We start from the raw sequence: 12,039 nt of genomic DNA, 5'->3' as shown, positions 1-12,039 counted from the left end.
TTGAGCAACTTTGACACACGTTTTTGGGATTTATTCAAAAACACAAATTGCTGAAGAAACTCAGCAGGTCTGGCAGCGTCTGTAGAGTGAAAGCAAAGTTCAGCTGTTGGACCCAGTGATGCCTTTTCAAAGCTTCCAGTTCTGCAGCAATTTTTCATTTTTCTGATTTCCAGCATGCACGGTTCTTTGTTTTGTTGAAAATTCAGTCAGTGCCGATTCATTTCTGGAGAAATTCAGCAGGTCGAGATGCATCTGTGGAGACGGAGAAACAGGGTTCAGGCTTTAAGTCCAGCAAGACCCTTCTTCAGAACTGAACAGGTTCGGGAAATGGCCTTTTTAAGACCTTACGAGAGGTGGAGGAGAGCTAACAGAAAACAGAGGGTGTTGGGGTGCGGTGCAAAATACAAATCGGCTTTTAATTGTGTTGAAAGAGAAGCAGATGTACAATGGGAGTAAATAAAGTTATGAATGGGGGAGATGGGTTCCCTCAACTGAATGCAATGTTAACAAGACACAAACAAGACAAGGTCACATCGTCTGTGCCATATTGTGTTCATCATATCTTCATTAATAACCCTGAGTGTGTTGAGCATATGTGAACAATCTTATATGTCTCCACACATACGCTGATTAAACAGTGTATATAAAATCATTTCTCCTCCGTTCCGTTGCAACCTATCGTGTTTTGTTCACCTTGTCAGTCGCCATTCCTTCAGCCAAATTTATTCTGTCTCTTTCTCTGCATTTTATTTTATTCCATCTTAGAAGAAGAAATTGCCTAATGGGCAATATCAAGTTCATCCTGTCCAGACTGCACAGCCACTGTCCCCTCTTCCTTACTGTTTCTTAATCACTCACATAGATATTGTCTCTGACCCTTTCCTCCCAATAAGCAAAGCTATTGGAAATGTAATGTTTACTTTTGGGCTCAGGCTAAAAAAATTGGTCAGGAAAGGCTGTATAAACTGCAAAAAAAATGTTTGCAACTTTAGAAGCAAATTATTGAAAATATTGTGTTAAAGATAAAATGTTGCCTTATTAGAGCAGTGAGAGGAAAGTTCAGTGAAACCCACATTTCCTGTCTTTCTCCAGGTTGTCGTGGCCAGAGACAGTGTTTAGATTGGCAGTTGTTGTGATGGAGGAGACTTTGGTGAAATAACAACCTCTCATTTGGCTCTCAGGAAAATGGTTACATACGTCATCACATGTGGATAACACAGCAGAATCATCGAGCCTGTGCAGAGAAAGTATCAACTTTCTCCTCTGTCTCTATCATTGTGAGATGAATTGGAGATGGGCATTGAGTCCAATAGCAGGCAATGTCACCCAAACCAGGTATTGTTGTTACATTAAAAGTGTCAGAGTGGAAGGGGTTAACGGGAGCTGTTTGTTCAGTGACTCGAATTAATGTCAGTCTCCATGGATACTAACTGTGTCACTGGAGGGTTTCCCTCTTCTATTAATAAGGGGTTTCTCCCAATGCGTTATCCCACAGTATCTGTGGCTGTGTCATCCTCAACACAATTGGGATCAGCAGCTCCAGAGATGTGGAGAGATCAGAATCTGTGAACAGCAGATTGGGATGTTCTAAATTATGGATCAGAATCTCAGAACCACAGCCGGGAATGTGACAATAATGTGCCAGCATCTGAGAGGAATAGATTGGAATGTTCCAACAATGGACAGGGGTTTATCCTCTGGCCTTTACTATCTTTCTATCAATTGGGGGCCATTAACATTGTGGATAGAAGCTGTACTGATGGTTATTCAGGCGGGTTACTATCCCATCCTTGCTATTGTTGGTGTTCCTGGTAAGTCTCTCTATCTCTGCCCATTCATTTATTCTGTAAAACTTTGTGACCAGCGACTCAATTTCTAAGCTCTGTATTTGGCAAAGAAGGAAACTATTGCATTCACTTTCAATTACAAACTCAATTCTTATTCGAGGGTTTTTTTCACCTTCGCTTAACAAACATCTGAGGAAGAATAAAAGTGTTCATAAACACCGTTGGCCCATTTTGTCCTGAGCTGATTTATATCACAGCATTCCCTTTATCACCAATAATATTCCCAGTCTTCACTTCTGCCTCAGTGCTGTTTCTGATTAAATCATAATCTGCTCCTTTCCAGTTGCAGCTCTCTTCTGGCCACACTTGCAGTTACTCATATTTTGATTGTATTCTTATTCTTACCTCTACCTCGACCTATGTCAGTTGCAAAGTGTGAAGCCAGTTTGATTCTAAAATGAGGTGGTTACAGCTTTGTGCCACTGGTTACAGCATAACCCGTCGATGGCCATCAAATGACAGTTTCATTGAACTGTTTAGATTCCAGAACATTCCAAGTAGCAGTGGTGCCATGTCCATCATCTCCTAAGTGCAGTGCTCTGATGTGTTCACTTGTTGACAGAGGCCGTCTCTCTTCACCCCAACCCCCACTGACCCACTGCTGAGTGGGATACATTACTCTGTCTCCACAGAATAAGTTATAGGAAACCTTCCAGAAATTCTACAGGACTGTGACTGTGAAAATGAGAAACTGTGGGAGATTAGAATTAATAAAGAGGAATTGCTCAAAACTAATTGAAGTGAAGTTTGGTACTTTGCTCTGGTATGTCCCAGAGAATACATGGAGGTGGGAATAAAGCTTGTGAAAGAGTTACAGGGTCAGACAGCTCTTCAGTCCAACCAGTCCATGTCAAACATAATCCCAAACTATCCTAGTCCCACCTGCCTGGGCTTGGCCCTTATCTCTCCAACTGTTTCCCGTTCATGAACTTGTCCAAATGTCATTTAATACTTGTAACTACAAGAAAGAATTATTGATTACCATTCAGAATTCTTCAGATTCGGGAATTGCCAGTTCCTGCAGAATGGAAGTAGCTGTTGTAACGCACATTAAAAAAAACTGGAGTGAGAGGGAAATCAAAATAAAAATAAATTTTGGACAACTTGATATCTGTTTTGAGGAAAATATGGAACTTTTTTTGAGGGCTGTAAAAACTAGACACTTGGGAAATCATGATATGACTTGGCAGAGTCAACTTAGATTCAGGAAAGGGAAGTTATCTTTGGTAAACCTGTGCAGTTTATGTTAATTGAAACATCCAAAAATTTCAGATGTGTGTCCAAATTATCCCCAGAAATGTCTTCCATTGCTACTCCACCATCTTTCCTAAGATTCTATTCCTATTAACTCTAGCCAGTTCCTTCCTCATGATGAGATAATGGGAACTGCAGATGCTGGAGATTCCAAGATAATAAAATGTGAGGCTGGATGAACACAGCAGGCCAAGCAGCATCTCAGGAGGCTCTCTGATGAAGGGTCTAGGCCCGAAACGTCAGCTTTTGTGCTCCTGAGATGCTGCTTGGCCTGCTGTGTTCATCCAGCCTCACATTTTATTATCCTTCCTCATGATGTTTTTTTAGTTTCATCACTCAGTTGTAATTGTGTCACATCCAAATGCAAACAATACATTTAAACTGAAAGAGGGAGCTTTGAGAGATAAAACATGGAGAAAGATTGGAGTATTCATTAACTTGATTTATGTCATGTATGTATGAGATAGAGAGAAAGAGAGAGAGAGAATATGGGTGATGAGATGTAAAAATAGAGAAAACTGGATTATCGACTGAAGATGATGCACTTTCCTATTTGTTTTGGCAATTCCTGTGTGTTGTGGTCCTTTGCCCAGTGCATGTACGACTGAGTAATATGTATATAACAGTTGAAGCATCCACAAATGAGAACCAGTGGGAGTGGAGTATTTGAATTTACAGAATAATTTTGATATGGTTGCACCCAGGTGAGTGAATAAAATTAGAGTTGAGAGGTAAGGCGGAATATACTACATGGATTGAGAATTCTTTAGTTGAGAAAATACAGAGAGTGGAGCCCTTTTCCAGGCTGAATGCTGCTACATATGGGGTATCACATGAATCAGTGATTGGACCACAGTAATTTGAAAGGCATACAAACTATTTGAATGTGGCCAGCAACAGCATACATCTCATTTTGTAATGATTAAATGATGTGAGGTTGGGAAGTTTTGTGGTCACGAAAGGGCCTGCATGTCCTTGATCATAGGTCACCAAAATTAGTACATGCAGGGGTATCAGTCATGAGGGAAGTAAATGGTATGTTGTCCTTCATTGTAAGATGATTCATGTACATGAATAAAACCATATGTCTGCACGTGTACAGCCTTGATGCAAGAGTATTTATGGGCACTGTGCGCAGGCTTGATCTCTTTTGTAATGAAAGAACTCCTTGCCACAGACACGGTACAAATGGCCATCACCAGTCTAATCCCTGAGATGATGGGACCATGAGGAGCGAGTGAAGAAAGTGAGTGTTTAATATGTTGTGCTGTGAGAGAATCAGAGATTATTGCATTAAAATTACAAAGTTGGTGATGAACTCTTATATCCATAAAAGAAATTGATAGGGTGAGAAATCCCATACGTGACCCATGTAAATACATGTGGGTTTTACATGTAAAATGACATAGAGCCCCACAGTGATTCAGAGAGAAGCGCAGGCTCTGAATGAACTCTCCCCACATTAATCTGTGACCCTACACTGAACCCTATGTTGTTCACAATCCTGACAGCAGCCCAAATACCCTCTTTGTGACATGTGCCAGACCATCCAGATTCTGATCTCCATAGAGAACGCAAGCATGTATTTTCAGAGGATGCCACTTGTGATTTTGCACAAAACATTAGTCTTCCCACCACACTACTGTAAAACTGCATTAAAGTACTGCATGTGTACCATGAACAACGGAGGCACATTGACCAGCGTGAAGCAGACCATGTGTACAGCCTAGCTCCATTTGCTTGTCATGTTACCTCAGTCTGTTTACATGTAAGTGACTGTAGGGTCTCAATGGCCTTCTCTTTTTCATATGTAGGGACTCAGGGGGCTGTACAGCAGGGCCAAATGCTGAATTGATCCACCCTGGTTTCCTGAGGAACAGTTCGATGTGTGAAATCATGTGACATTGCTGTAACTGTAAGAGATTATTTTATGTTGGTTTCTTTTAAGAGAAGGATTGAACGAGAGGCACAAAGCTGTCTAGTTAAGACCATTGACTAAACAGTCTTGAGAGGGTTTGGGTTTTTTTTAATGCAGCCTGAATGAGTGCGACGAGCTCTCACAGATCAGAATTTCTGAGTTTTGCTTTTCAGTTGCATCAGAAGCTATTGGTGTCTCAATGGAGTTGGAAGCTTCAGTGAATGTCTCCTGGCTGCAGAATTTTCTTTGGATGCTTTTTTTCTCCTCCTGAATTGGAGAACGGCATGTGAGAACCTTCTCTGAATTTTATTTCTGACCAAAGTGTCTCTTTATGGGCGGCTACTATGCTGGAACAGTTAATTAGTAATATTTGCTGTAGCTATTATACTATTAGGTTATCCACCAGAGCGAGGTTATTCTAAATTCCTCCATTTTTTGGTTCTACTTTGACTACAGTGTTTAAATAAATCGTGTTTTGTTTAACATCTGTCAACTATTTCATTAACTTATCTCTGAATAAATGTCAACAGAAAGGCACCACAGACCTCTGGGGAAGAGAATTCCCACTCCAAATGCCCTTTTCGAATTTCTTCTCATCCACCTTATGGAATCAGAAAGTCACACAATGCAGAAACAGATCATTTAGTGCAACTTGCCCACACTGACTTGATATGTAGTCTGATCTATTCCCATTTGCCAATATTTGGTCCATATCCCCCTCAACTTTTCCTGTTCATGTACCAATCCAGATATTTTTTAGCTGTGTAATTGCACACACCTTCACCACTTCTGACAGCACTTTCTGATCACACACCTCTCTCTGCATGAAAACGTTGCCCTAAGTTCCCTTCTAAGTCGTCCCCCTCTCACCTTCACCCTTAGCACTTTACTTCTGGCCTCCCCTCTCCTGGGAAACCAACCTTGGCTATTCAGGCTATTCATGCCCCTCATGATCTTATAAACATCTGTCATGTCACCCCTCAGCCTCCACACTCCGGGGAAAACACTTCAAATTGTTCAGCCTCTCCCTACAGTTCAGACCCTCCTGACCTTGAACATCCTTGGAAATCTGTTTTTTCTGCACCTCTCTAGGTTAACAACATCCTTCCTTCAGCAGAGCCAACTGGTATGTGCGCAGTATTCTTAAAGTGGCCTCATCAACATCCTGGACGGGAGTAACATGCCATCCCAACCCCTATACCCAATGCTCTGGCTGATTAGGGAAAGTGTGACAAACGTGTCCTTCCCTACCCTGCCTCACATGCTCCTCCACTTTCAAGGAACTATATGTGTGCACCCAAGGTCTCTTTTTCGGTGACACTCCCCAGGGCTGTGTAAGTCCTGCCCAGCATCACCTGACCAAATGCAAAACCTCTCATTTACCTAAATTAAACTCCATCAGTCACACCTTGGCCCATTGGCCCATCTGATCAATGTCCCTTTGCACTCTGAGATAAACTTCACCACTGTCCACTGCACCACTTTTTAATGCCATCTGTAAACTGACGAGTCATGTCTCTGATATTCACACCCAAACCCTTTATATTAATGATGGAAAGCAGTGAACTCAGCACTGATACTTGCGGTACACCGCTGGCCACTGGTCTCCAGTCTGTAAAACAATCCTCCACGTTCAAGCCAATTTTGAATTCAATTGGCTAGCTACTCGTAAGGATCCCACGTGAGCCACCATTACTAATCTGTTTACAACTCCGAACGTTACTGAACACCCTCCTAAAGCCCATATAGAAAATGTCTGCCACACAGCCTTCATTAATCTTCTTTATCACCTCTTCAAAATAATCAAGTTAGTGACACATGTTTTACACCGCACAAAGCCGTGTTGCCTATCTCTAATCAATGCTTGCCTTTCCAACTGCATGTAAATCCTATCCCTCAGAATCCCCTCCAACAACTTACCCAGCTCTCATGTCAGCCTCACTGGTCTATGGTTCCCTGGCTTGGCTGGTCACTGTTTCCTTTTCCAGTCCCACTCCTCCACTGGGTCACAGCAAATTTTAAATGTAACCAGGTTGGTGATGTAGCCGATGATATATGTATCAGGCTGTGTCAGCGTCAGTGTAAGGAGCAAGTCAGGCAGTTTACTTTGATCTGCGAAAACAACATGCTTATGATCAAAACAAATTTACTCAAACTATGATGGAATGAAGAATGACACATGCAGTTCACACACACACACACACACACACACACACACACACACATACACACACACACACACAAAGAAATGTGATCAATTCTCACAAATGTTATTCTGGTTCAAAATTTATTCTGTTCGCACAAGTTGTTGGCAATGGGATTACTTCCTGCAGCCCTTAGATTTGGCTGAATTCCCTTTGCTACAGCTGGTGGGAGATTACAATGAATCCTCGTCATGAATCCTCCATGAGTGGTAAAGATGATTGGTGCATTTTCAGCTCTCATACATTGATGTGATGAGGAACAAGGAAATAGAGACGGAGCAATAGGCTGTTGCTTTCGAGGCAGGTTACTTTTTTTCCCTCTGAGTTGAATCGCACAATAACACTATCCAACCCACAAACTGGAATGTGTGAGGTCTCCTTGAACATTGTCTCCATTATATGCGTACATCACATTCCCTGCTCCATGTAGATGTATCATTGCTGCTGTAATACACAGAGCCACATATGACCGCACTCGTTATAAAGGTATGTTTATATGTGCCTGCACAACATAAAAATAACATGTTTAATATATGTTTAATACATATATAATCTGTGTTAACAAGAATGTGTCTTATTCCTAAAGAAATACAAAAATTACTGGAAAAGCTCAGCAGCCTGGCGGCATCCATGAAGAGAAATGAGAATTAATGTTTCAGGTTCAGTGATCCTTCCTCAGAAACTGTTTTATTTTTAAAATTATTTCCCCAGTTTTATTCTCCCATACAAGAGGAAATATCAGTCAGGTCTTCACCATTTACACTCACCTCAAGCTCTTACATAGTCAAGAACATTTCTCGTTCTCAGGCCTAAACTGTTAATCCTCCAGGAACTGAATGCCTTCATCGCAGGACGGTATATACAAGTTAGCCAGGAAGGAGCTGAAGGAAGGGCTTAGGAGAGCTCTAATGGGGCATGAGAAACCCTTGGTGGATAGCATCAAGGAAAACCCCAAGGCTTTTTACACGTATGTGCAGAACAAGAGAATGAACAGAGGAATGGTAGGGCCGATCAAGAATTGTAAAGGGAATTTGTGCACAGAGCCGAAAGAGATAGGAGGGGTCCTTAATGAATACTTTTCTTCAGTATTCACAACTGAGAGGGACCTCGTTGTAGAGGAGGACATTGTGAAACAGGTAGGCTAGAGGATGTGGATGTTCGTAAAGAAGATTTACTATGAATTCTGAGGAAGTTGAAGGAAGACATGTCATGCAGCCCTGATGGGATTTATCCAAGGATTCTGTGGGAAGTGAAGGACAAGATCACAGGGCCTGTGGCAATGATCTTTTCATCCTCACTGTCCATGGTTATGTTGCTGGAAGATTGGAAAGAGGTAAACATCATTCCCTTGTTCATAAAAGGGAACAGGGATAAACCCAGAAATTACAGAACACTTAGTCTTACTTCAGTGCTGGGCAAGTTATTGGAAAGGGCTCTGAGAGATAGAGTTTATGATCACTTGGACAGGCACAGTTTGATTCGTGATATGCAGCATGGACTTGTAAGGGTTAGATCATGCCTCACAAACCTTAGTGAATTCTTTGAAGTGGTGACCAAACACGTGGATGAAGGTGGAGCAGTGGATGTGGTATATGCGGATTTGATCCAGGCCTTTGATAAGGTTCCCCATGGTAGGCTCATGCAGAAGGTAAGGAGACATGGGATATGGGGAAATGTGGCAGATTGGCTGACCCTTATAGGACAAAGGGTGGTAATGGACGGGAAATATTCAACATGGTGCTCTGTCACGAGTGGTGTACTACAAGGATCTGTTCTGGGTGTTCTTCTGTTTGTGACATTTGTAAATGATTTGGATGAAGGGGTGGAATGATGGATTAGTAAGTTTGTGGATGATATAAAGGTGGGTAACTGTGGACAGTGTGGACGGCTGCTGTAGGTTACAAAGCGACATTGATAGGATGCAGAGCTGGGCTGAGAAGTGGCAAATGGATTATAACCCTGAAAAGTGTGACGTGATTCATTTCTGAAGGACAAATTTGAAAGCAGAATACAGGGTTAACGGAAAGATTCTTGGCAGTGTGGAGGAGTAGGGGGATCTTGGGCTTCATGTCCACAGTTCCCTGAAAGATGCCACCCAGGTGGATAGAGTTGTTAAGAAGGCACATGGTGTGTTAGCTTTCATTAATAGAGGGATTATGTTCAAGAGCCATGAAGTTTATGCTCCAGCTGTACAAAAGCTTGGTTCTGCCACATCTGGAGTAATGTGTTCAGTTCTGATCACCTCATTACAGGGAAGATCTGGAAGCATTGTAAAAGGTGCAGAGGAGATTTTCCAGGATGTCGCCTGGAATGGAGGGAAGGTCTTCTGAGGAAAGGTTGAGAGAGCTAGGGCTTTCCTCCCTAGAATGACAAAGGATGAGAGGTGACTTGATAGAAGTGTACAAAATGATCGGAGGTGTAGATGGAGTGGAGAGCCAGAGACTTTTCCTAGGGTGGAGGTGGCTTTTATGAGGAGACATAGTTTTAATGTGAGTGGAAGTAGATATAGCGGAGACGTCAGAGGTCGGTTCTTTACTCAGAGAGTGGTAGGGGCGTGGAATGCATTGCCAGAGAGGGTAGTGGAGTCAGCCTCATTAGGGACATTTAAGTGGCTATTAGACATGTAAAAATGTGATAGTATAAGGTAGGGGTGGAGGTTAGATAGACCTTAGATTTAGGGTAAAGGTCTGGCACAACATCGTGGGCCGAAAACCCTATATTGTGCTGCACTGTTCTGTTCTATATAGAGACCCACCTTTGAAAAGTTTCAAAGGCCATCATTTTTTATTAGTTTAGGGCATGATACCTACAGACAGTGCATTGGGTAGAATCTCAGCAATGTCCTGTAGAAATGCAGGGAAATATGCCTAAGATCATACCCAGCACCCTTTGCAGGAAAGAGCACCATTCCATTTCCTTTCCAAATCACTTGTGACATCTTCAGATTAACTTTATCTGATTTATGTACCAGGACCCACAACTCCCTCTTTCGCACGCAAGCTCTGCATTCTCCCTCCAGTTAAATAATTTACCGCCGTTTTACCCTTTCCGCAAAACACAAACTTCCCATAACACACACTGTACTGTTTTATTTGCAATGCTGAAAGTTTGCTCATTATCATCCCCTGTCTACAGCCCGTTATAGATGCTCTTCCTCTACTTGACATCTCATTGAATGACTGTACTGGTGTACTAGCAAATTGAGCTCCAATCTTGTCAGACCTTCGTCCAAATCGTTAATCTAGATTGTGAACTGTTGATGACCTCGCACTCATCCCCAAGGAATTCCAGTCACTGCAGCTTTTCAAACTGAAAATAAATAATTATCTCTACTCTGCATTTCCTGTTAGCGAACCAGGGCTTGCTGTGTAGCAGCCAAGAAAGGTTGCAGGGCCTCTACTGCAGTGTGTAACTCGTAGACGAGGTGTATTTGAGCTCAGCAACACACCATTCGGGCTATTTGTTGTCAGATCATCAGGTAGAGGTTGTACTGTCAATGACTCTGATACTTGAGCATTGAAAGAACAAGCACAGAATATAGACTGACATTTGAGTAGAATGCTGTACGGTCAAAAATGCTGTCTTTTAGATGCACCGATAAATCTAGTCTGCCCTCTCAATCAGGTGCTCAATTTTCCCCGGACACATATTGTGGAAGAGGGAAGATTTCCTATCAGTCTGGTGAACATTCGCCCCTTTACAAACACCACAAATACAGATAATCTTAAAAATTAATTTCATTTCTGGCTGTAGGTGCTGTGTGGAAAATTTCCCACAATAAAATAGAACAAAGTCTTTGACGAGTGACCTTACAGACGTTTGCAAAGTCATAAGGGGCACAGATGTGCAAGCAGCCAAGGTCTTTTCCCTGGGGTGGGAGAGTCCAAAACGAGAGGGCATAGCTTTAAGAGGAGAGGGGAAAGGTTTAAAAGGGACTTAAGGGGCAACATTTTCATGCAGAGGGTGATGTGTTTATGGAATGAGCTGCCAGAGGAAGTGGAGGAGGCTGGTACAATTACAACATTTAAAATTATCAGGATGAGTATATGTTTCGGAACAGTTTAAAGATGTATGAACCAAATGCTGCCAAATGGGCCTAGATTTATTTGGGATATCTGTACGGCATGGACGAGTTGGACCGAAGGGTCTGTTTGGATGCTGTCTATCTCGATGTCTCTCTGAATCCATGTTTGTCTGCTCCATTTGTGTAACTCCTGAGAGGGGAAGAATGATCCCCTATCTCATTATAACTTCCTTTCCCTCTGTAACAGCTTTGAGGGGTGGAGTGAGAGAACAACACACAGGATAGGAACTGCAGTTGGCCATTCAGACCCTCGAGCCTGCTGCTCAACTTAGAAAGCTCATGGCTGATCTGTTTGTGGCTGAACACCCCTTTCCTGTTGATTCCCAATAATGGACTCTCTTGTCCATTAAAGGTCAGTTGATCTCTGCCTTGAATATCTTCACTAACCCAGTCTTCACTGTTCCCTGCGGATGAAAACACCACAGACTGCACAATATTAAAGAGAAAGATAAATTCTTATCTCAATCTTAATTGGGCGACTCCTTAAAGTGGGTTACCCTCACAGCAAGTTACCTCCTCTTTAAAGAGCACAACAAATAGGAGCAGATGTAGGCCATTCATTCCCTCAAACCTATTCCATATTCCGATTGGCTCTGTTCAGTAAAGTATTTATCAATCTCAGCCATCACTGCTCTCTTGGGAAAACATTCCCGATACCTTCAGACCAGACAGCATAAGAAGTTGGAGCAGAATTAGCCATTTGGCCCGTCAGGTCTGCTCTAATGTTCGATC

Source organism: Stegostoma tigrinum, unplaced genomic scaffold (genome assembly GCF_030684315.1).
Source record: "Stegostoma tigrinum isolate sSteTig4 unplaced genomic scaffold, sSteTig4.hap1 scaffold_98, whole genome shotgun sequence".
NCBI classification, from domain to species: Eukaryota; Metazoa; Chordata; class Chondrichthyes; order Orectolobiformes; family Stegostomatidae; genus Stegostoma; species Stegostoma tigrinum.
Note: the sequence above shows the minus strand (reverse complement) of the source record.